Source organism: Canis lupus, chromosome 30 (assembly GCF_048164855.1).
Source record: "Canis lupus baileyi chromosome 30, mCanLup2.hap1, whole genome shotgun sequence".
NCBI lineage: Eukaryota > Metazoa > Chordata > Mammalia > Carnivora > Canidae > Canis > Canis lupus.
Window position 1 is genome coordinate 23,141,444 of NC_132867.1, and position 25,841 is coordinate 23,167,284.

Sequence of the window (25,841 nt, forward strand, 5' to 3'; positions counted from 1 at the left end):
GTTCCAGGACTAAGGTCCCTGCCTTCTTACTGGCTGTCTGCTGGGGCCATTCTCAGCTCCTAGAACTCACACAGCATTTCAAGGCCAGCTGGAGAATCTCTTCTTTCATTTTCCTAAGAAGATCTTATATAGAGATCTATATAAGAGACACTATAAGTGTCTCTGTAGAGACACTATCTGTAGTATAACAAAAAAAATATATACTTGGTTTGTTCCTGGTTTCTGGTACAGAGCTCCTAAAACCCTTGAGATTTCCTGAGAGATAGAAGAAGTGTCTTTTGTATGTTAATGAGACAACATAATTGTTTCGTGGGGAGAGAGGGGGTTAGATAGCTTCAGAAAAATTAACTTCATGATTAGAGGGTCAGAACTTTCAGTTATACTCCCAAAGTCTGGGTAGGGGAGAGTGGTCAGAGATTGAGTCAGTCACCAATAGTCAGTGATCAAATCAATCATGGCTACATAATGTAACTTATGTTTAAAAAGTCAGAATGATAAGATTTGGGGAAGCTTCTGGGTTGGTGAATATATCTATTGGGAGGATGACATATCTTGACTTTCCTGTGTATAGGATCCTTCTGGATCTTACTCTATGTCTCTATTCATCTGACTGTTAATTTTATTGTTTATAATAAAACTGTGTTCATAAATGAGGCTTTTCTGAGTTCTTTGAGTTACTTTAACAAATTGTCAAACCTAATATGTGTTTGTATGAACCCCAAATCTAATCAGCTAGGCAGAGGTATGGGTCACCTGGAGACCCCACTTGCATCTGGCTGTGAAGTTGGGATAATCTTATGGGATGGATCCCTTACTTGACCTAATTCCAAGTAGTTAGTGCCAGAATTGGTTTTAATTATAGCATACCCAGCTGATGTTAGAGAATTGGAGAATCAGTAGTCGTAGGAAAAAAAACAAGCAGTATCTTATCACCTTTGCCATATAACATAACCTAATCAAAGAATTATTGTTATTTATTATTATTATTATTATTATTATTATTATTATTATTATTCTGTCATATTGATGGGTCCCACACTTCAAGGGCAGTGAATTTTGCAAGGGCATGTACAATAAGGGGAGGAAATCAAGGATCATCTTAGAATTCTAAGCACAGTAGAGATGGCTATAGGCTAGTCATATAACATAATCTTAAACAGTGCTTGACACATATATGTAGGCTGGCATAGAATTACTTCTTGATTTTTCTTCACTTGGCTTACTGTTTATATAAGCAAAACAATTTTATTTGAAAATAGTTAAAATATTTGAAGTGATTTTAATGCTATATGATGTAGGTAGATACTATCCACCCTGAGGCTGATGCAGTCTTTGCTCTGTGTTAGATTTTAGATACTGGTGCCTGAAAGGTAACCAAAGAAGCATCTAGTTATTTTTTCATCATTTTGATATTTTATGGTAGGTACCTTGAAAAATGTTGTGTTTCTATAAGCTGTAACCTTGTAACCATAGGGAATGGGAGATATATTATGTACAAATTGCTGATGCCTGTTTTCTAACTATATAAATTCTTCTTTTCTAGTTTTTGTTATGCTTCAGAGACCTCTGAAATTCTACGGCTAGAGGTAAGACTTTTTTTTTTCCTTTTTAAGGTGTGTCAAACAGCTCCCAGGATACTGTTTACCTGGAAATGGAATAGCTTTTACATGCAGTCAACTCTCAAGTCAAAGTTCACAAATAAGTATACAAACACGTAAAAACCATCTGAGATAGTTATCAGCCATTCACTAAAAATGTTTACCAGTTGTCATATAGAAAAATGTTCATATATATGTATATATGTATATTATACATAATGCTTATATATATCTATATACTTATAGATATGCTTATAGATACATATACATGTATATTAACATATATGTTCATATATGAACATTTTTCCAAATGTTCCATGAATTTGTATATATAAACACACAATTTAATATATATATTAAATTTTGTAAGTAATCTAATCTTATTCCTTTTAAAAAAGGTATTGTAAGTTAAGGATTGATAGTTAGGGGGTAGATGATAATGCTGAGTGTTTCTGAGGATGTGAATCATCTTTAAACCTAGGGTATTGTTCTGAATATGTGACCACTGACCCTGAGGCTGAACCATTACTCAAATTTTCCTGAACCTCAACCACTACTTTTAGTGACAAATGGAACAGATTCTACAAACTGCCTCACACAAATAATGCTTTTGGATTGCTTGTTGTGCTCACTTGCAGAGTTGAGAGAACAATTTTTCTTCTAATCCTTAAGGACAAAAATGCATTAGTCTTTCCACTTCTAATCCAATCAGGCCATTTTTCCTCTTGTGAGTAAATGGTTTTGTGGAGTCTGTTGGTCATTATAACCACTGGCTTATGAAAGCTTCAATGCATTTCAGAACTTTTAGATTCTGTAACCTTTAATATAGCACTTTGTCTGTAAATAAGTTAGTTCAGAATAAAGCATCCTAATCTTGCTATTACTTTATATAGTTATTTAAAAGTAATACATGTATAACACAATATAGAAAAATAAAAATATTTAAAAGTTTATATAAAATTTATTATATGTAAAAATATTATAATTTTATTAAAGAGTAACATACAACGTTGTTTAAGAGGATGGGCTACAAGTAGTCTGGATTCTGGGTCTAACCTTTTAATATAAAATTTGTATTTTTTAAAACCCTCATTTAATACCTTATATATCAAACACTGTACTAAGTACTTTTGAAAATTAGACCAATTAACATTCAATGAAATAGTTTTTACTATTAATGCCATTTTACAAAAGGGAACATGTCCAGTTCAGTAAGTTAGTAGTAACCTAGAAGGGGAGGTTGAAGAAGGTTCTTCCAGAAGGAAAGTCTAATGTCATCTCCTTGCAATCACCAATGGCTACCACTCTATGATCTAGAACTGACTGTCAAGTGAATATATCCCACTGAGCACTTAAAAGCAGTCCTGGAAAACCTTTAATGAAATTGCTAATGAGATTTCTCAATCATTGTCATTGTACATTAATACAGAAATAAATAATTTACTTATTTTCAATCATCTTACATTGTAGAACCCTTAGAGATACCTCAGAATTCTGGTTTGATATACTTTATTCTAGAGCTAAGCAATTTACCTAAATTCTTACCAGGATATTACGTTTCTTCTAATTTTCATTTTATTTATAGGAGATAACCTTTAACAATTTCTTAAAATTATTAGGAACTCATTTTCATAGTTTTAATGCAAATAAATCATATAATTACTTTAATATCCCATACATTTAAATAGAATTTGGGAAGGGGAGGGTCTGGCGGTGCAGTTGGTTAAGCATCTGCCTTCAGGTCAGGTCATGATCCCAGGGTCCTGGGATAGAGCCCAGAATTGGGCTCTCTGCTCAGAGGGGAATATGCTTCTGTATCTCCCTCTGCCCTCCCCCCTGCTAGTGCTCACCCTCTCTTGCTCTCTCTCTTAAATAAATAAATAAACTCTTTTTTTTAAAAATTGAATTTTTATCCTAAATGTGATCAGTGGGATCATGATACTGTGAGTTTATGATTCAGTATTTATACATATTGACAAATGATTGCCACAATAATTTAAATAACAATTGCCACCATACATAATTACAAATTTTTTAATGTGTGATGAGAATTTTCACGATTTTATTTTATTTTATTTTTTTAAATTTTATTTATTTATTCATGAGAGAGACAGAGAGAGGCAAAGACATAGAGGGTGATGCAGGCTCCTCGCAGGACCTCAATGCAGGACTCGATCCCTGGATTGGGATCACGCCCTGAGCTGAAGGCAGACACTCAACTGCTGAGCCACCTAGGCAGTCTAACTTTTAAGATTTTGAGGAAATATTTATGGCTGGAATCTTACAATATTTGGAATTTGATTCAAAATATTGAATGGACAGTGAACATTGAAATAATATAGATCAAGTAAAAGTGCAATATGTTGTTAATTGCCAAAAGAGGTAATGAAGTTCACCTATGTTTTATTCATTTTATAGATATTTCATAATTTTTCATAATACAAACAAACAAGAATACAAAACAAAAATGATATTGAGTGCTTAACCATCCAGTTTAGAAACATTATCTCGGGATCCCTGGGTGGTGCAGTGGTTTGGCGCCTGCCTTTGACCCAGGGCGCGATCCTGGAGACCCGGGATCGAATCCCACATCAGGCTCCCTGCATGGAGCCTGCTTCTCCCTCTGCCTATGTCTCTGTCTCTCTCTCTCTCTCTCTGTGTGACTATCATAAATAAATAAAAATTAAAAAAAAAAGAAAGAAACATTATCTCATCTGGTAAGACTCAAAAAGATTGGCAAAAAATAAAAATAAAATAAAATTGCATGCACCTGCTTTATCATTTTTAAAAATATTTTATTTATTTATTCATGAGACACACACATACACACACACACACACACACACAGAGGGAGAAGCAGGCTCCATGCAGGGAGCCCGATGTGGGACTCCATCCCAGGACCCCAGGATCACGCTCCGGGCCCAAGGCAGGAGCTAAACCACTGAGCCACCCAGGCGTCTCAACTTTGTCATTTTATTAATAGTAAACTCCTTGTTAGAGAATTTTTTGTTTATTTCTATCTTTATTTTAAGTAATCTCTTCAGCTAATGTAGGGCTGAAACTCATTTCTTATGTCTTTCCTCTTCTTATAGGACACAGTAATACTGGATTAGGATCCCACCCATATAATCTCATTTAAAAGTTGCTACCTCAAAAAAAAAAAAAAAAAAAAGTTGCTACCTCTTTAAAAGCCTTAGTTACAAATGTAATGGTGAGGGAGAGGGAGCTAGGGCTTCAACATATAATTTTGAGATGACATAATTCAGTATATAACTATGTATATGGACTTGGCAATACACATGTTTATTTGATTTTAAACATACATTTTCATATTTAAGAAATGGGAAATTATTAAAAAGTAATTTGCATTAAAAATCTGATTGTCTATTGCTCCAAAATTTATTTTTACTGTATTATGAATAACTGGCATTTGATAAGATACTCTATTTTCTATTATTTGTTTTTTCAGGATGCAGTGCCAGCGTTTTTAACATACTTGCCTGTTACAAAATTCAAAATCATTAATTTTATGTCTCTACTTAAATGATGGATGATTTTATAGCCCCTCTCTCCTATAGCACTCATGTCTACTGTACACCTATATTTTTTTAACTCTGAGGAATTCCTAGCACCACTTCTAATGAAAACTGCTTCCCATTTGAGTCTCATGAACTGTGAAATATAGTTTGGATACAAGGAACAAGATAAATAGTTTTCATTTGTAGCCTACAGATAATGGTTTGTTCTTCTCTGGGAACTAGTAAATCCAAAAAATATCCTGACATAAATTCTTCATTCTTTTAATAACAATAGGCATTCAGGTGGATGAATGAATTCCTTCAGATTCCATGTGATGTGTAAGACCAAATCTTATCCAAAATGTAATGCTTCAGACAGCATTTATTATCAGTCCTTTACTTAGGATTTAAAAGTACAGCCTTTTAAAATAAAAACAATATTTGAAAATTATTTGTGAATAATTTCTGGATCTTAAATATTTATTTTCTCAATAGTGACTAGTAATAATAATTATCATATATATCTCTTTGCTCTTTAGTTTTAGACTGAGAAAATATGTTAAATTACTTCTGTGGAAAAGTAAGGCCAATAAAGTTTTGATGTTGAACTACTGTTACTTCCACCCTATATGTGACTGACGTAGCATAGAATTATGTGGAAATCAAGATGTCACCACTAATTATGTGAATTAAAGAAAAGAGACCAGCGTCTATGCATAATTAGTTTATTAACTCCATTGATATGGATCAATCTTATCAAATTATTGGTTTTGTTCACATATTCTTATCTCTTTTATTTTACTACAATATTAGTTCTTTTTCAACAATGTTGCCAAAACAATTCAATAGGAAAAAATCATTTTTTGAGTAAATTATACTCAAATATCACTTGAAAAAGAATAAAATTGTATCCCTATCTCAAATCATATATAAGGTCTATCTCAGAAAGTGTCATAGAATTATATCGAACAGTGAAAATACTGAATTTTTAAAAAGAAATATAGCGGTATATCTACATGACCTTGGACCAGGCAATTTTTACTTTGATAAGATATCAAAAGCACAAGTGGCAAAAACAAAACAAAACAAAAACAAAACAAAACAAAACACAAATTTGACCTTGTCTATAAATATTTGTAGGTTATATATAAATAATTTCATTTCTCTTAAACATATAAATTAATGATTTAACTTCCCCATTCAACTATTTTGAAAAGTCGATAATACAAAAAACTATTAATGTCAAGACATTAAAAATTTCACATATAAAGAAATTTGCTAAACACTTCTGCTATCAAGAACAATGAATTTCCAGCAAATAACTAGCTGTTTTTATAAAGAACTACTACTTTAAGTAGTATAATATGTATTAAAATAGACAAATTCATCAAATATACATTATTAATTTTTAATTTTTTATCAGTACTTTATACTAGTGGGCCTAAGACTATAGAATGTCTTGTTTTAGGAAACATACTTCCTGATTTCAAAATATATTAAAAAGCTACAGTAATCAAAACAGTATGGTACCAGCATAACAACAAACAGTATAACATCATAGTGGAATAGATTGGTATAACAATAAGCATAGCAATAGACCAATGGAACAAAATAAAGAGCCCAGAAATAAATCCACACTTATGATTATCTGATCTTCAACAGGGTACCAAGAACACTTATGAAAGGATAGTCTCTTCAATAAGTAGCATTGGGAAAACTGGAAATACACATTTAAAAAGATAAAATGGGTGAAGGGGAGTGAGAAATACAGGCTTCCAGTTATGAAATGAATAAGTCATGAGAGTAAAAGGTACAGCATAGGGAATATACTCAATGATATTATATAAGTATTGTATGATGGCAGCTATACTTGTGATGAGCACAACCTAATATATAAAGATGTTGAATCACTAAGTTGCACATTTGAAACTAATGTAACATTGTGTGTCAACTATATGCAAATAAAAAAAGTTTAAAAAACTTAAATTGGACACACACTACACATAAACATTAAAATGGATTAAAGACTTAAATGTAAAGTCTGAAACCATAGAAATCCTGGAAGAAAACATAATGGAAAAGATTCTTGACATTGGTCTCATTAATGATTTCTCAGATATGACATCAAAAGTCTAGGTATCCAAAGACAAGTAGACAAACTGATACTACATTAAACAAAAAATCTTTTGCACAGGGATCCCTGGGTGGCTCAGCAGTTCAGCACCTGCCTTTGGCCCAGAGCATGATCCTGGAGTCCTGGGATCAAGTCCCGCGTCGGGGTCCTGGCATGGATCCTGCTTCTCCCTCTGCCTCTCTCTCTCTCTCTCTATCAAGAATAAATAAAAAAAAATCTTAAAAAAAATCTTTGCACACCAAAGGACACAATAACAGCACAGAAGCAGCCTTCAGAATAGGAGAAAATATTTGCACACCATATGTATGTGAAGAGGATTATTTCCAAAATATATAAGGAACTTCTGCAGCCTAAAAACAAAAATCAAATAATCCCATTAAAAATGGCCTAAGAAACTGAGTAGACATTTCTCCAATAAAGATATACAAATGGCCAACAGGTATATGAGAAGATGCTTAGTTTCACTAATTGTCGGGGAAATGCAAATCAGAAACACAGTGAGATACTACCTCATGCATGTTAGATTTCCATTATCAAAACAAAACAAAACAAAACAAAACAAAAGCAAACCCAAAATATAGTGTTGACAAGTTGTGTGCTAGAACCCTTGTGGATCATTGGTGGAAATGTAAAGTCGTACCACAACTATGGAAAATGGCATGGCGGTTCCTAACAAATTTTAAAAATATAAATACCATATTATCCATGAGGTCCACCTCTGAATATATACCTAGAAGAATTGGAATCAGGATCTTGAAGAGATATCTACAGTACCACATTTAATGTGTCCTTGTTCACAATAACCAAGATATGGAAATAATTCAAATGTCCATCAACAGAAAATGGATAGAGAAAATGTGATATACACGTACAATGTAGTATTATTCAAACAAAACAGTTGGAAATCCTACGATTTGTGACAATATAAATGGACTTGGGAGACATTATGCTAGTGAAATAGAATAGTCACAGAAAGAGAAACACTGAATGATTTCTTTTATATGGAGCATCTAATATAATCATAGGTACAGAAGGAGACAGTAGAATGGTGATTACCAGGGGATGGAAGTATAAGAGAGGAGGAGTATTCAATGGTTATAAAGTTACAGTCATACAAATGAGTAAGAGATCTGATCTACAATATAGTGCCTAGAGGGAACAATGAGAAATTAGAATTTTATTAAGAGATCTCATGCTAAGTGTTCTTGCCAACACCACCAAAAACAAAGCAAAAAAAAAAAAAAAAAGAAAGAAAAAGAAAAAGAAGAAAGAAAGAAAGAAAGAAAGAAAGAAAGAAAGAAAGAAAGAAAAAGAAAGAAAGAAAGAAAGAAGGAAAGAAAAAAGAGAGAGAAGACATGAGAAGTTTTTGGAAATGATGAATGTTTATTACCTTGATTGTGATGGTGTTAACATGAGTATATATATATATGTCCAAATGCACCAAATTGTATACATTAATTATGTGCAGTTTTTTTGTGTGCTAAGTATACTTCAGAAAAACTGGAAAAAAAGAAATATATTAGGGTGAGTCCTTTCACCATTTTTATTTTTCAGTGTCTTTCTTAGTCATTGTGATAACTGACTTTTAAGTAATTGTTCTTGGGTTTTTCCTGACTCCCAAGTAATTCCATCAGGCAATGTCCTCAGTGGTTTATGGTAAAAGGAACAGGCTGTGACCATGAAATATTCTGGGCCTTCTGCCTACACTCTCATTAGAATATCTATCCTTTATCTATTTGACACATTGGACATATGCTAAACAATTGTATAAAGAAAGGATTTATCAGCTTCGAAAATGCTTGAAGATGCACGTTGAGAATATAAAGTACTTTATTGTAATATGAAGAAATTAGGTTTGAATAAAACAGGGGGGGCATTTTTTCCTCAAAGTCTAAATGTATGAAGTCCATGTAAAATGAATTCAATTTGTGGTTTATGGTTAAGGAAATTTTTTTTTTATTTTTGTTCATACTGTGATCATTTTCAAGATTAGCCCTCTTTCCAATTAACAATACAAAGACTTCAACTACAAAGATTTCTACAGACCTGCCAGAAATTGAGATATTAGTGTTTGTTTTTCTGTTAGCAATTCTAAATTCTAATATCTGAGCACTCTCCTGGTGTCTCTGAGAATAAAAGAAATATATAGAATTGTCTGTTCAAGAATCCAGTTTGCCGGCTTAATAGAAATATAGGCTATAGAGTTTGTTAGAGGTCACACTGAAGAACCGCATTTGCTCTTTCAATTAGCACCTGCAAGTATCACAGAATACTCTAAATCTATCCATTCCATCAGTGTCATATGTTATCATCCCTAGCCAAATGCAATATTGGATATGTACAGTCTCAGAACTAATACTTTGAGGGGTTTTATTGATGAAGTAGATCATCTATTGCTTCATTTCCTTACTGTTATGTCATTAGAAGATGGAGGAGGGACAGTAAACTATCCTCCAGACTGAGAAGGTACTTGAAGACCAAGAAACAAAGGAAGCCTTAACCCTTTTCCCAGATTTTTATTTAAGGTAACTTAAATAAACAGGCAAACTATCTGATACTATGTAGCCATTCTCTGCCCATCAACTAGACCTTAACCCACAGCTTTCTTAGAGTAAGAGGAATCATTATGGTGAGGTCAAAGGTTAGTTACCTAAAGTTACCTGTCATCTACCAAAGAATTTCTACTAATTATCTCAAGTGCTGTCTTCTGTGTACCAATCATCTCTACTGGTTATCTAAAGTGGATCCTTCTGTGCACCATGCTAGGGAAAATCAAAACAAACCTTCCCAAATTCTGGCCAGGACATACATTAACCTCCAAGAGGCCTAAAATTCATAGTCCTGAGGGAGGGCATTTCATGGGGATGAACGAGATGGAGGGCCAAATATGGAGTCCGTGTTGTAATATTTCCTACAAAAGGGGGGTTGAGGGTGGAGAGGAGTTATATAGCAAAATTTATATAGGAGATTCATAGAAATGAATTAGGTGTATTGGTTCCAGACAAGAAAATTGGATTAATCTAAAACAAAAATATGCCTTTAAATGGAGATGATCCAAAGAAAAATTAACATTAATTCAAGGCAAAAAAAATTCAAGAACAAATCTAATGTTTGGTTAAACTACTGGCTAAATGTAATGAGAAACATTTTAATAATCATTAGCTAATTGAAGCCACAAAAGTGACATCATATTATAGATGTATCAGGGATGATATGGAAAGCTACAAGAATCCTTAACTTATCTTTATTCATCCCAGTATCTGGCTCTTTTCATGTACCTGCTTATGCACTTGTAAAAAAAAAAAAAAAAAAAAAAACCATAAGAGCCATCAATAGCAATAATAATGTAGAATCTTTCTTTATTCATTCACACATATTTAAGTATTAAATCACTGTAGACTTATGATAGGCTGACAAATTGGAGTGATTTTCAAATCAAGTACCAGGAAACTGAAATGACATTAAAATTTTCTAGAAACTGGAAGTTAATGATAAATTTCTCCTACCTCAATTTTGAATTTATATTATGGCCACAATTTTCACTTTTTCTAGATCAGGTATATACCTTGATACATGTACTCTCAGGGACCTCAGAAAAGATTTCATCTGATTCATCGAATAGATAATATATGTTTCCCCTGTTTTATCTGATTACATCATATGTAAACTGAAACAATAAGAGAAATTATACCATGAATAATTTAAATGACAGCCACTTTTTTTTTTCTTATAATGAACATTTTTATTCTGTTTCTTTTTCTAGTTGAAGGAAATTTTTGAACTTCTATTTTCAAAATTGTAAGAGTTCAAAAAAATTAATTGAAGGTAAATTCCAATTGAAATAAACAATAACCAAATAAAAACAAAAAAAATCCCCCAAATACACCTTTTATTTTATATATATTCTCAAAAATATAAAAAACATACACAAGAAAAAAGTATTGATAAATAGGAAATAAAAGCAAGCTCAAAGGGATCCCTGGGTGGCTCAGCAGTTTAGCTCCTGCCTTTGACCCAGGGCATGGTCCTGGAGTCCCGGGATCGAGTCCCAGGATCGAGTACTTCATTGGGCTCCCTGCATGGAGTCTGCTTCTCCCTCTGCCTGTGTCTCTGCCTCTCTCTCTGTGTTTCTCATGAATAAATAAATAAGAATATTTAAAAAAGCAAGCGCAATATATTCAACTTGATCACATCTAGAATTTTGATATCCTACATGTGGATTTATTAATAAAGAAATAATCAAAACCTGCTTATACTCTCAAGTACTTCTTGATTTTTTTTTTCTTGTAGCTGTCAAGCAGAACACATTCTTGAATTTGATGATAGGTCTCCTCAAACAAAAATTAGTTAAATTAAAATTAATTTTCCAATAGAAAGTTTTCTAGTGAGTATGATGATGGAACGGTTTGTATAAATCTTACAGACAGGTAGGCACTACCCTGTCACTTGCAATGGGATTGTGTAGATATTTGGGGTTGGGCTGTGAAGGATTCTGGCTGATAATGAAAATAATGAGTAAATAACCTGGAGGAGATAAACTTGCAGTATAATTTATAAAACCATGGGCATCCCAGATACATACAACAAGCCCACTGCATTATTTAAGCTGATGTTTAGAAACTACTTCAGCAGTACTGTCTCTGGGCAGCTTTTGTAAATCATTCAGCAATAATTCTGTATAGATTTGCAAAGAAGTGGCCTTAGTAAACTGGACCTCAGTGATTTCATTTTGGGTCACTTTCTCATAATCTATTTATACATCAAACACGTTTAGTTTATCCCCTAAATATATAAAGAAGTTAGTCAAAAGCAAGATGATTATCGGAAAGAGTAAAGATTTAGTTCCTGTAACGTGGTTGACCAGATGTTCTGAAAAGTCTTCCTGCAAAGAAACATTAAAGATTTGCTGTTATATAGTAATTAACATCATTTTATTTTTATTTATTTATTTATTTATTTATTTATTTACTTATTTATTTATAGTTTTTTTATTATTTTTTTATTTTTAATTTTTAATTTTTTTAATTTTTAATTTTTTTTAACATCATTTTAAATGTCTATCTCTGCTGGAAATAAAAAAGGGATATTCAAAGTCAAAAACTTAAACAGGTAAAATCAACTAAGCTAAGTATCTCTGAAGCTAACTAAGAAACACCCTATGAAGCTAAAAGCTGTTACTTCTTAAGGCAGGCTTGAGAAGAAAATACAGTTTAGGATAAATACCTAGTAAGGTGTAAAAGCTAAAACCTCCACATATACTCTGATCAAAAAAAGAATTGCATACTAATGAAACAAAGAGCTAGAAAATAAACTTCTTAAAATATGATAGCAAGAAAATAAATTTGTCTGACCTTGTCTGTGGGCAAGATGTTGGAAAAAAGTCTTCCCAAAGAATTTACAACTGTGGTCTGCTCCTCAGAGACTGAACCACTGATATGTCATTATACACTTCCCAAATAAAGAATGCACATTTTATCCTTTATCATAAAATAATTTATTTTGTAACTTAAAACTTTTCCACGAGGGGTGCCTGGGTGGCTCAGCAGTTGAGCCTCTGCCTATGGCTCAGGGCATGATCCCGGAGTTCTGGGATCGAGTCCCAGGATGGGGTCCCACATCAGGCTCTCTGCATGGAGCCTGCTTCTCTCTCTGCCTGTGTCTCTGCCTCTCTCTTTCTGTGTCTCTCATGAATAAATAAATAAAATATTACAAAATAAAACTTTTCCACAAATGTATGTGTGATATCTCATGCTTTTACTTGTGAATTCTACCAAACATTCAGAGCAGTTGCAAATATTACACAAACTCCATTAGGGAGATAGAAAAAAGAAAACACATCGCTCTCTCATTTTAAGTTACCTAAATATCAAAACCTAACCATAACCACTAAAAAAAGTAAAGTTGCACTCCACACTTTCTAATGAACCTAAAGGCAAAACTTCTAAACAAATATATTAGAAAATCAAATCTCACATCAAATAAAACCAACAAATTATCCAAACAAAATACTATATTAAGAAGATTTATTCAGGACTTCCATATTCGATTAACTATTACCCAATGTAATCAACAACATGATCAGAACAAAGTGAGAAAAAAGAATCATATGATGAGATCTTTATATATATAAAAATGTACTAGATAAAAATTCATCATCCACCCATAAATATAAATGTTATCAAACAAAAGAGGGAACCATCCATATTGATAAGGGCCAGTTGCAAAAACTAACAAACAAAAACATCAAATACCATACATTATGGGAAAATATTGAATGTTTATCCTTTGAGATCACTTCTGATACTTGTTGTTTCAGAATTCCAAACTATTGCAGTATGACAAGAAAATATAAGATCCTTTTAAGTTCAGGGACATAAGATGATAAATATTGGGATTTTGTTGGAAGAAATAAAATTTTATTTTGCACAGCTGATCATATTTCCTGTATAGAACACCAAAGTTATTTTATAAAGTAACAAGACAGAGGAAGTTAACACATTTGGCTTATTATAAATCTGATATTAAAAACTTCAATTATATATTTCTATCCATAACTAAAATTAGAATATATAATTAAAAATACATTTAAAATAAACCATATTAGCAAAAGTAAGGGCATTGAGATATGGATATAGCAATAATGTGGAATTCATTCATGGAAATTTATTTTATTTTAATTCCAGTATAGTTAACATACAGGGTTATATTCATTTCAAGTGTGCAATATGATTCAATAATATGCATGGAAACTTTAAATTCCTAATAAAGGTTATTAGAACATATTTAATTATAAAAGGATGAGTAAAATGATCATGGTTGGAAAGACTCATTACTGCAAAAATATGAATTTACTGTAAATTGATCAACTGAATATAACAAACATTCATACAAGGAATTTGCTTTTAATGGAAATAGACAAGGTGATCTTGAATGTTAGAACAAAAAGGGCCAAATTCAGTCAAAAACTCCTAGGGAAGAGTAATTAAAATGACCTGCCTTTCCAATTATCAATCTATTATAAAATCTAAAATTAAAACATTGTGTTATCGCATTATCCTACAAAATAGACCTGTGATAGACATAAGAAGGTCCAGACATTTAAAATATTCCTAGATGATCTATAAAGTAGAGTGTGTATCAGTTTCCTAACATTGCCATAATAATACTCAACCAGTCAGTAACAAGGTGGTGCCACCTTTCTGCTTTGGGGGCACTATAAGAGGACTGCTAAATACAAGTCTTAAGTAAGTTTGAGTGTCAATGATCAAATTTCAGTTATCATTTATCATAGCAAGAATCTGGAAGATCCCAAATTAAATAAGATACAATCAGCAGAGGTCAACACCAAGATGACACAGATATTAAAATTATCAGCCTCAGCCAATGATTTGAAGGCAGCTATTATTAAATGTTTCAACAAGCAATTATAATTATGCTTGAAACAAATGAAGATAGATTGAAAAAATAAAGACAAAAGTACCTTGAAAGTAGACACAGAAAAATGACACATAATTTATAGGTGGTGAACAATTTTCATGACAGTGGGTTTCACATAAAAGAGGAAAAGTAAGTGATAAAACAATTTCCAAGGACTAGAAAAAAGGGATTGCCAAATTGAATATTCTAAATCCAGTTAAAATATTCTCCACTAATGAAAGAGCAAAAAGCATTCTCAGATGTGTGAAAACTAAGAGAATTTGTCACCAAATGACATATTCTTAAGTAACAACAAAAAAACTCCTCTAAACAAAAACGAAATGCTAAAAGAAAGTAACTTGGACCAACAGGAAAGAATAAGTAAATAAAAGGAACAAAAGCATAGTAAATACAACAGCCCAAAGTTTTTGTCTTCGATTTTCTTAATTTTTTTTCACTGATGGGAACAAAAGTTATAACCATGTCTAGTGTGGTTTTCAGTGTATGTAGAGGAAATATTAAAGGAAATAATAAAGAGGTAAAATGAAGTAAGCTCTCTACACTTTACTCAACAGTTAAAATGTCAATAGCATTAAGCTATATTTTTTATAGTACCTATAGCAACCACTAAAAAATCTATACAAATAGGTATACTAAAATCTAAATAAACACACTATTGGTTAATAAAAATAAAATTCTAAAAAAAAGTTTAATACAAAAAATGTAGAGAACCAAACACCAATAAGAAAACAAAACAAAACAAAAAAATAGAGAAAAATTAGAAAACAAAATTTGCAGACTTGATTCCTAATACACCAATATTTATATTCAGTATAAATAATCTAAATATACTAATTAAAGTCAGAGACTGGTAGAGTGGATAAAAGACGGTCCAACTGCATGCTGTCCATAAGAAACTTACTGTAAATACAATGATAACAGAATGTGAAAGAGTGAGATTGGAAAAAGATAAATATTAATCAGAGAAAGCAGAAGTAAATATATTAATTTTGGGTAAATTAGCCTTTAGAGAAATGAAAGTTACCAGAAACTAAAGAATATTACATAATACAGGGGAAAAAAATTAATCATTCCAGAAGGAAGACACTGCACCAAACAACAGACCTGCAAAATAGGTAAAGCAAAGACTTTTAGAACTTAAAGTTGAAATCATGAAATCCACATTTAAAGTTGTAGACTCTTCTACTTCTCTCCCAACAACTGATGAATGACTAGACAAAAAGTCATCAAGGATATATGACAATAACCATAACATCAGCCACCAGGAACTAACTGACATTCATGGAACTTTGTATGGAACAAAAGAATATACATTCCTTACAATCCTTCCAGGGCCCGGGTCCATGGAACATGTGTCAATACATATAATATTGAGGACCACAAAACAAACCTCAAGAAATGTTACATAATTAAAAAAACAGAGATTTTTTTTTTAATCACAGTGAAATCAAACTAACAATAACAAAAGGGAAAAAAGTTGAAATATTTTAGGAAACTAAACATATTTCTAAATGTCATTAGTCAAAGAAGTAGTCTTATGAGAAATTAAAAAGAAAGTGAATGAATATGAAAATATAACATCAAAACTATGGGATACAGCTAAATCATTGATAACAGGGAAATATATAGCACTAAATTCCTACATGAGAAAAGAGAAACAACCAAATAAGTAACCTAAGTTCCTACCTCAATGCCTCAATGATATAGATGTAGGAAAAGAAGATTAAGTAAACTCGAATTGACTAGAATGAAGAAATAATAAGGTAAAAATACAAATCAATGAAGTTGAAAAGAGGAAGACAAGAGTAAATAAATAAGACAAAAATCTAATTCATTGAAAACATCAATCAAAAAGAAAAAAAAACTTTAGGAAAAATAAAAAAGAGATAATAGACAAATTACTAAAATCAGCAATAAAACGGTAAGTACTGCTATCGACCTTTAAGACTTTCAAAGGCCATTACAGGAAGACTATGAACAACTTTACACATATAAATTTGAAAATTTATGAAAAGAAAATATATATTAAAAGTATATATTATACAACTCACTCAAAATGAAATAGACAATTCGATTTGCCATATAACTGTCAAAGAAAGTTAACTGTAATTAAAAAACCCCTGATAAAGAAAGTTCCAAGTCCAGGTGGATTCATTTGGTAAGTATATCAAAACTCTGACAAAGAGTTAATATCAATGCTATAAAATATTTTTCAGAAGATAGAAGAGGAAGAACTATTTTCTTATTTTTCTTTGAAGTTAATATTACAATAATAGCCAAAAAAGCCTAAAAAGAATACATATAAAAAACAACCTACAAACCATTGCCACTCAGTATAGATGCAAAACTATAAACAAAATTATTTTTTAACAACAAAATTCTTAATAACACATTAACAAATGGAATTCAGCAAAATATAAAGAATTATACATTATGACCAATGGGGTTTATTCAGAGGTGCAAGGCTGGTGCAAATATGAAAATCAATCAGTGTAATCCACCAGAATAAGAGGGCAAAAGAGAAAAATGAATCACATTGTCATATTCATTGAAAACAGAAAAGCATTTGACAAAACTCAGTATCTGTTCATGATTAAAGCAAAACAAAACAAACCAAAAAAAGACTCAACAAATTAGAAATAAAGAGGATCTTTCGCAGCTAGGTACATAAATGTATAAAATACCCACAGCTAGCATCACACTTCACGGGTAAAAACTGAGTTCTTTCCTTGGTAATAAAGAGCAAGTTACTGATGCACATTTTCATCACTGCTGTTCACCATAGTACTGGAAATTCTAGCCAGCACAATGGGAAAAGAAAGGTCAATATAGATCAGAAAATAAGAAATGATATTCTCCCTATTTGAGAATGATATGATTGTCCACAAAGAAATCCCCCCTCCCTCATATACAAAAACAAACAAACCAAAACCTGAAAACTCTTAGAACTGAGAGTTCAGCAAGGCAGAGGATACAAAATGTACAGAAAACAATCCATTTTAGTTTTATATACTAGTAGTTGGCAAGTGAAAAGTAAAATTAGAAATAATCCATTTCTAATCACTGAAAAATTAAATACTTATGTGTAAATCTAATAATACATACATAGGATTTGCATGTTTAGTACTGTAAAATTAAATGGATAGCATATCAAGTTTGTAGATTCAAGACTGTTGGGATCCTTGGGTGGCGCAGCGGTTTGGCGCCTACCTTTGGCCTAGGGTGCGATCCTGGAGACCCGGGACCGAATCCCACGTCGGGCTCCCTGTGCATGGAGCCTGCTTCTCTCTCTGCCTGTGTCTCTGCCTCTCTCTCTCTCTCTGTGACTGTCATAAATAAATAAAAAATTAAAAAAAAAAAGAAGACTGTTGATGTCAGTTCTTCCTAAATTTACAGACATATTCAATATAGTTCCTATCAAAATCCCAATAAGATTTTTCTAGATATAGACATGATTATTCAAAAACTTTTATTTGAAAACTCTAGAGTATAAGAACAATGAAAACACACTTGAAGTAGAATAAAATAGGCAGAATCATTCTACCCAATATGAAGACTTTCTAAATAGCTACAGTAATCATGACAATATGGTACTGACAGAGCAAGATAAATGGAACAGAAGAGAGAACCCAGAAATGGTCCTCAAACAAGTATGGCCAATGGATTTTTTACAAAGTCACAGAAGCAATTCACTGGAGTAAGCATAGTATTTTTAACAGACAGTACAACAATTGGATATCCACAGGCAAAATTGAAAAAAAAAAAAAAAAGCCAAGAAAACTTGTTTAAACCTCATTCATTAAATAAATATTAACCTAAAATTAATCATATGTTTGAATACTAAGCATAAAATATAAGTACAGAACTTTTAGAAAATAACACAGAAAAAATATTCAAGGTCTACAGCTTCCTTAGACATGACACCTAGACATGACACCACATTTTTAAAAAATGATAAATTTACTTCCTTTTTTTTTGTGAAAAAATTCAAAGAGAGTGAAAAGGCAAGTTACAGATAGAGAGAAACCATGTATCTGGCAAAGCACTGGTTTCTAAGATATGCAAAGGTATGTAAAGAACTCTCAATATGCAATAGTAAAAATCCAATTATAAAATGACATAAAGACAGGGATTTCACCGAAAATATTTGTATGGCACACAAGATAAAAAGATGTCTAGCATTGCTAAACACTAGGGAAATGCCAATGAAGACTATATGAAGACTATAAACAGCTAAAATTATATATACATATATACATACATATAATTTTCTATGCATATATACGTTATATCCATATATAACTATATATGTATATGTATATCAGAGATAATACCAAATGTTGATGAAGATACAGAGAAATTGAATATCTCATGCACTGCTGGTGGAAATGTAAAATGGAACACTTTATAGTTGTTTAGAGCTTTTTTTAAAAACAAAACATACACTTAGCTCTATAATCCAGCTTTTCACTGCAGGACATTTAACCCAAGAACTAACAATGCAATCCTATGCAAAAATCTTTACCCACATGTTTATAGCAGCTTTATTTATAACAGCCTAAAACTGGAAATACCCATAATATTCCCCAATGGGTGAATGTTTCAACCAGCTTGCAAAGGAAATAAGTGAGCAATAAATAGACATGATCCATTGATGCAAATAACAGCCTTCTTTTCTTAAAGAATTATTTATTTATTTATTTATTTTAGAGGGAGGGGGAGAGGGTGAAATTGAATCTCAGGCAGATTCTCCCTTGCTGAGCACTGATCTTGACTGAAGCTGGGTCCCAAAACCCTAAGATCATGATCTGAGCCAAAATCAAGAGTTAGAGGTTCAACCCACTGAGCCACCCAGGCACCCTACAAGTCAATAGTTTTTATGCAACCCAAAGGCATTTTGTTCAGTGAAAAATGGCAATCTAAGAAGCTCATAGACCATATGGAACCATTTTGTAATAATATCAAAATTACAAAATTATCATAATGGAAACATTAATAATTGTTGAGGATTAACATTGTGGAAAGGTGGTGGGTTTGACTGTGAAAGGTTAGCATGAGGTAGATGTTTTTGATGATGGAGAGTTATGTAGCTTGATTCTGCTGTTTATGCAAATCATATGATGCAGAACTATGTACACATTGTACTAGTGCCAATTTCCTGTTTTGTTTTGCTTTTTATGTTTTTTTTTAAAGATTTTACCTATTCATTTATGAAAGATAGAGAGAGAGGCAGAGACACAGGCAGAGGGAGAAGCAGGCTCCATGCAGGGAGCCCGACGTGGGACTCGATCACAGGTCTCCAGGATCACCCCTTGTACCAAAGGCAGACGCTCAACCGCTGAGCCACCCAGGTGTCCCACCAATTTCCTGGTTTTGATATTGTAATATAATTATATAAGATGAAACTATTGAAGGAAACAGTAAAAGGTACAAGGAATTATATACTATATTTGCAAATGTCTTTGTATCTATAATTATTTATAAATAAAAACATGTTTTAAATGATTATATTATTTATATTAAATGTTATTTTAGGGATCCCTGGGTGGCGCAGCGGTTTGGCGCCTGCCTTTGGCCCAGGGCGCGATCCTGGAGACCTGGGATCGAAACCCACATCGGGCTCCCTGCATGGAGCCTGCTTCTCCCTCTGCCTGTGTCGCTGCCTCTCTCTCTCTCTCTTTCTGTGATTATCATGAATAAATAAATAAATAAAATCTTAAAAAAAAATAAATGTTATTTTAATAAATAATGTTTAATATTAAATTTTATATTTTAAATTTTATGTATTATATAAATTTAGCATTTATTATATGAATATATTTATTTTATTTATTACATTATTAAATATCAAGTTTAATATAATATTGAATAATATGCTATATATTATATAATGTATTAAATTATATTGACATAAAAAAGACATGTAAAACTAAATAATGTTTGGTTTAGGATTCATACAATTGCATTGAAATATAAGAAAAAGCAAAATAATTCTCCTAAATTGTCTCCTAATTCTTATTCTCTTCTAAATCAGGAGAGAATACCTGAGTATGAAAACACAAGAACAATATGACCTAAAATTTGGTAATGTTCTATTTTTAAACTATTTTAAATCTATTTTAAACTGACTGTTCAGGGGATCCCTGGGTGGTGCAGCGGTTTGGCTCCTGCCTTTGGCCCCGGGCGCAATACTGGAGATCCGGGATCGAGTCCCACGTCGGGCTCCCAGTGCATGGAGCCTGCTTCTTCCTGTGCCTCTGCCTCTCTCTCTCTCTCTCTGTGTGACTGTCATAAATAAATAAAAATTAATAAACAAATAAAAAAAGAGAGGAAAAAAATTTAAAAAAAAATAAACTGTTCATTGTCATTTAATGATTTTATGCACAAATGCTGTATATACACTTTGTATGCCTTCAAAAACCTAGCATGGCTAACCAAACATTGTTGACACAATGTATAACTTAGGTTAGTTTTATGGTTCTTAATTAGGACTACTTTCAGATCAAAGGCCCACTCAAAAATAATGTGAAGAATGCAACTGTGATGTAGCAAGAATCTCCTTACCTGCTAGTAATAGGTGGCCTGGTATGAGGATAGTTGGGTGCTAACATGGTTTTCTGGCAGTCTAATGCAATTGTGAGGCATGTCAGATGGAGCACCCTTCGCTGCCTGAACTGACAATATTCAAGTGTGGGCAGTTATTTACAAGAAATGAGAGTTGTAATACAGAACCTGATAAAGCCATTTAAGCATAAAAGTATTATTTTCTGCTTTACATCCTTCTTTGCACTGGTGTTTTGGCTAGTGAAACTAGACCAAAATGGTAGCAGCATGAATCATGCCTTTATCATCATTTTTGCCAATTTTTAAATTTTAACCCAATGATCTGATCCAGCTTGGACATATCCATAAGACTATTTAGCTAAAGGCAAAACCTCACTAAGATAATGCCAAGATCTAATTTTATTTTGCATTTTTTTTTGTTGAAGTGAAACTGATATAATATTAAAATTAACTACTTTAAAATGAATAATTCAATATCAGTTGGTACATTAGCAATACTGGGCAGCCACCACTTCTAATTCCAAAGCCTCTTCATCACCCTAAAAGAAATCCTATATTTAGTAAACAGTTTATTTCCAATACCTACCTCCCAGCCCCTGCTCATTGCCTGGAAACCTCCAATTCTGCATTCTGTAGGTATGGACTTAGTGAATTCTGGATATTTCACATACATGGAATGATAGAATATGGGACCTTCTGTTTCTGGCTTCTTTTACTTAGCATGTTTTTGATATGTTCGTCCACATCATGGCATGTATTAATATGTCATTGCTTTTTGTGATTGAATAAAATTTAACTGTATGTAGATATATAACAAATATCTATTTATGTATGGATGGACATTTGGGCTGATTCCACCTTTTGGTTATTGTAGATAGTGTGTTATGAACATATGCGTGCATGCATATGTTCTGTTTTCAATTTTGGGGACTATATATCTAAGAAGAATTGCTTGGTCATTTGTTGATTCTATGTTTAATTTTTTTGAGAACTATCAAATGGTTTTCCATAGTTTTGCACATTTTATTTTTCCACCAGTAATGCATAAGCGTGATGATTTATCTACATTCTCCTCAACCCTTGCTAGTGTCTGCCATTTTTCCATTTTATTGTTTGTTTTTTACATATAAAGATATCATGATTGGTGTGAAGAGTTACATCATTCTTGTACTTCATAATGACTAATAATGTCAATCATTTTTCATGAGCATTTTGGTCATTTGTATAACTTCCTTAGGGGAAATCCCTATTCAAGTCCTTTGCCGATTTTTAAGAATTGAGCTGTTTGTGTTGTTGAGTTTTAAGCATTCTTTATATATGCTGGATACGACCCTTATCAGATATAAAATTTGTAAATATTATCTGTAATTCAGTAAGTTGTCTTTGAACTGTCTGGTAATGTCCTTAGATGCACAAAGGCTTTTAATTTGGTAAAGTCTAATTTATCCTTTTGTTTTTTTTCCCTTTGTTGCTCATGCTTTTGGTGTCTGAGCTGTAATTTTGAAAGGGCTCTTTTAAGAAATTATCTCCTTTATTTACTGACATAATTAAGATTGTAATATAATTTGATGTACACTTTTACATTAGCTTTCATAATTTTACAGTTAAAAATTTGGCTACTTTTATATATAATAAACATGAGGTACATTTTTTACCACAATGCATAGAAAACTTTATAGATACAAATACACTATTAAATAAATACTCATACTCATTAAATATTATGACTACTGCGCAGTACAATAGCATTCAGACAGAATAATCTCTCTATAAGATCATCCCATAGCTTTCAAAATTACTTTAACATCTTTTCAGAAAACATTAGTTCTTTAAAAGAATTATTTGAGAGTTTAATCCTATTTTCAAACTGGAAGCTGCACAAGGTATCAGAATAATTTAGGAGCAGAAGATCAGAATTCTTCATTTGAAACCTTTGTCAGTTACTTGCTATTTGACCTCAGACTATTTACTTGTTCACAATGAGTATCATTTTTCTTCAATGGCAAATGGCATTTGAACATTACAAATATCTGACCTAATTATCTTGTAGAGTTCTCTCAGGATAAAAAAGAAAAGTTATGAAAGCTTTAAAATCTGCATGCATTAAGTAATTTGAAATTTTTATTGTCATTTGGGTGGGCTTGGATATTGAAATAGCCTAAAGTTAAAAACTGGGTGTCAAACACAAAGAAAATATTAACCCTGATAACTTTTAGTTATCTGCTCAAATATGGGCAATTCAGAGGGAAGAAGTACCACAGTGCCTTGATTATGTGACAAACTATACAGAGCAGCTCAGCTTGCTCCCATGTCAGAGCTATTTATGGTGTAGTACAAAAAATGTGACATATTATTTCACAGGTGGAGAAAAAAACATTGATAACATACCAATTTACTGTGGTTCCATAGTATTGCATTCTTACAGTTGAAAGCCTTCAGGAAAATTTGATGATGTTAAATTGATACCTTCTTACTCTAGCTATTAACTTCAATTGATATTTGATCTCTATAAAAAAACAACAACAACCAGGAAGCAAAACTTTTAAATCTTACTTTGTTTTGAAATCTAACACACTTATTGAAAGAAAAGCCAACAGTAGTAAATGGACTCAGCAGATGAGCTATACTACTTAGTATAGCTAAGTAAACAACCACCAATAATTGTCTTAAAGTAGGGGCCACCAGAAGAAGCTTTTAAATCAGTGCAATTGCCCCCATAGTATTAGACATTGCTTATAAAAGAGCATTAACTGGATGACCCATGAAATATTGTCTTTTTTGTTTCTTTATTTTACAATGTAGGATTCCCTTCATTAAAATAGCCATAATTTGTTTATGCATTTCCCTTAGTCATATCCCCGACACTGTCCAAAATGAAAAATTTTCTCTGTTGTCCATATAAGATCCAGTTGTTCATTTAAATTTAACATTTTTTTTTTTTTTTACAGAACAATGGAAAACAAGGTTTGGGGGAAAAATATTTCTCATTACATTTGATTTAGCTTCAGAATTAAAGGATATGTTTTAATCCAAAGGCCAAATAGACATTATGAAAAGTACTACTAAAAGCTTACTAGGAACAAATGCCCTTGATAATCTATAGATGCAGTGGATAGATGGTCCCAGAACAGCACCCTGTGACAGTTTCCAACCACTTTTGTGAGCAATCTTTCCTGAGCCACACATAATAGAACTAAAGCTTTTTGTTTCCTATTCTTGTAATTCTTCAGTTAATACATTCTATACAGAGAGGAAAGGCAAATCAAAGTTGCCTAGTTAAAAAAAAAAAAACAAAAAACTCTTCAAATTAACTTTGCAAATATCTTCATACAGTGACCTATAAAACTGTAGGGAAATAATGAGGGTTAGATGAGTGAGGGGTAAATAAGATAAAATTGATTACAACATCCATAATAGTGGACCAATAGTGCCATCTATTGCTTTAAATACAAGCCTGGTATACAATAACAACTTTTATGTTCTAAAATAATGTTACTCTGCTTTTATTTAAGATCACTTTATATACTTGCAAATAACATAATATTAATAGCTGGAGTTACACTTTAAATTCTGTATTATGTGTAGCATGTATTTATTACATATTAAATTTACTATATTCATTATCTTTTAGGTGATAGTTTCAGTTTATTAAAATATATACCCTTTCTAAGGAGTTCTGTGCAAGGAGTGAGTGAAGGATTATGCTAGATGTAGAAAATAGGAACACCAAACAAACCATGTATCCTGCATATAAATGGTGTTCAGCTTAGAAATCAAATTATCTGAACATATATATGTGTGTGGGTACATATACAATAATACAATATAACCATACTGCAAATCCCTTGGTTTTTTGCAAAAGATGCTTGAAGAAAGGGAAGGAAAAGGAAATTACTCCAAAATCTGTCAAGATGTTCTTGTAGCAGTTCTATATTATATAACTTGCAGTATTGCCCTGGGTTTTATTTTGCTTCTTGCTTTATTCTAAGAGAAGTTAAGTGACTGTTTTTAAAGCTAAGCTGCTTTCCAGACAAATAATGAAATACTTAGACCCATTCCTAATAAAACCATGAATGCCAGAATGTAAGGAAATGAAGTCCTAAATTGTTATAAAAAAACAAACAAAAAAGAATGGTAACAAAAATACAATGTAGAAATCTATACCACCAAACATGTTTTTCAAATAAGAAAGTGGGAGCACCTGGGTGGCTCAGTGGTTGAGTGTTTGCCTTGGGCTGAGGTCATGATCCTGCGATCCTGGGATGGAGTCCCACATTGGACTCCCCGCAGGGAGCCTGCTTCTCCCTCTGCCTATGTCTCTGCTTCTCTCTGTGTGTCTCTCATGAATAAATATATAAAAATCTTTTAAAAAAAGAAAGTAAATTAGCTTAGATGATATGATGTTGGCAAAGATGCTCCACAGGAAGTAGTGAAGAAGGAAAATGATCCCAGATTGAAGCATGTTACTGAAGGAAGAAGAAAGTGATTACAAAAGGAAATTTAGCAGATGATCATTGTTTACATTGCAATTTTAACCACATCATGTGGGATTTTTTCACCATCATCATTATTAAGGTGTAATTTACATGC

At 32.2% G+C, this 25,841-nt stretch overlaps 1 long non-coding RNA gene across 7 annotated transcripts in view; it reads left to right on the plus strand.

Moving 5' to 3' along the window:
* The window catches only part of LOC140621505 (uncharacterized), a 324,736-nt gene that overhangs the window by 117,135 nt on the left and 181,760 nt on the right, over positions 1-25,841 (plus strand). For 5 of the 7 annotated variants that reach the window (XR_012021239.1, XR_012021235.1, XR_012021240.1 and 2 more), the window contains 2 exons: positions 1,544-1,586; positions 20,722-20,771. This is a non-coding gene — a long non-coding RNA (uncharacterized lncRNA). The remainder of the gene's footprint in view (positions 1-1,543; positions 1,587-20,721; positions 20,772-25,841) is intronic. The other 2 variants (XR_012021237.1, XR_012021236.1) reach the window with 1 other exon arrangement.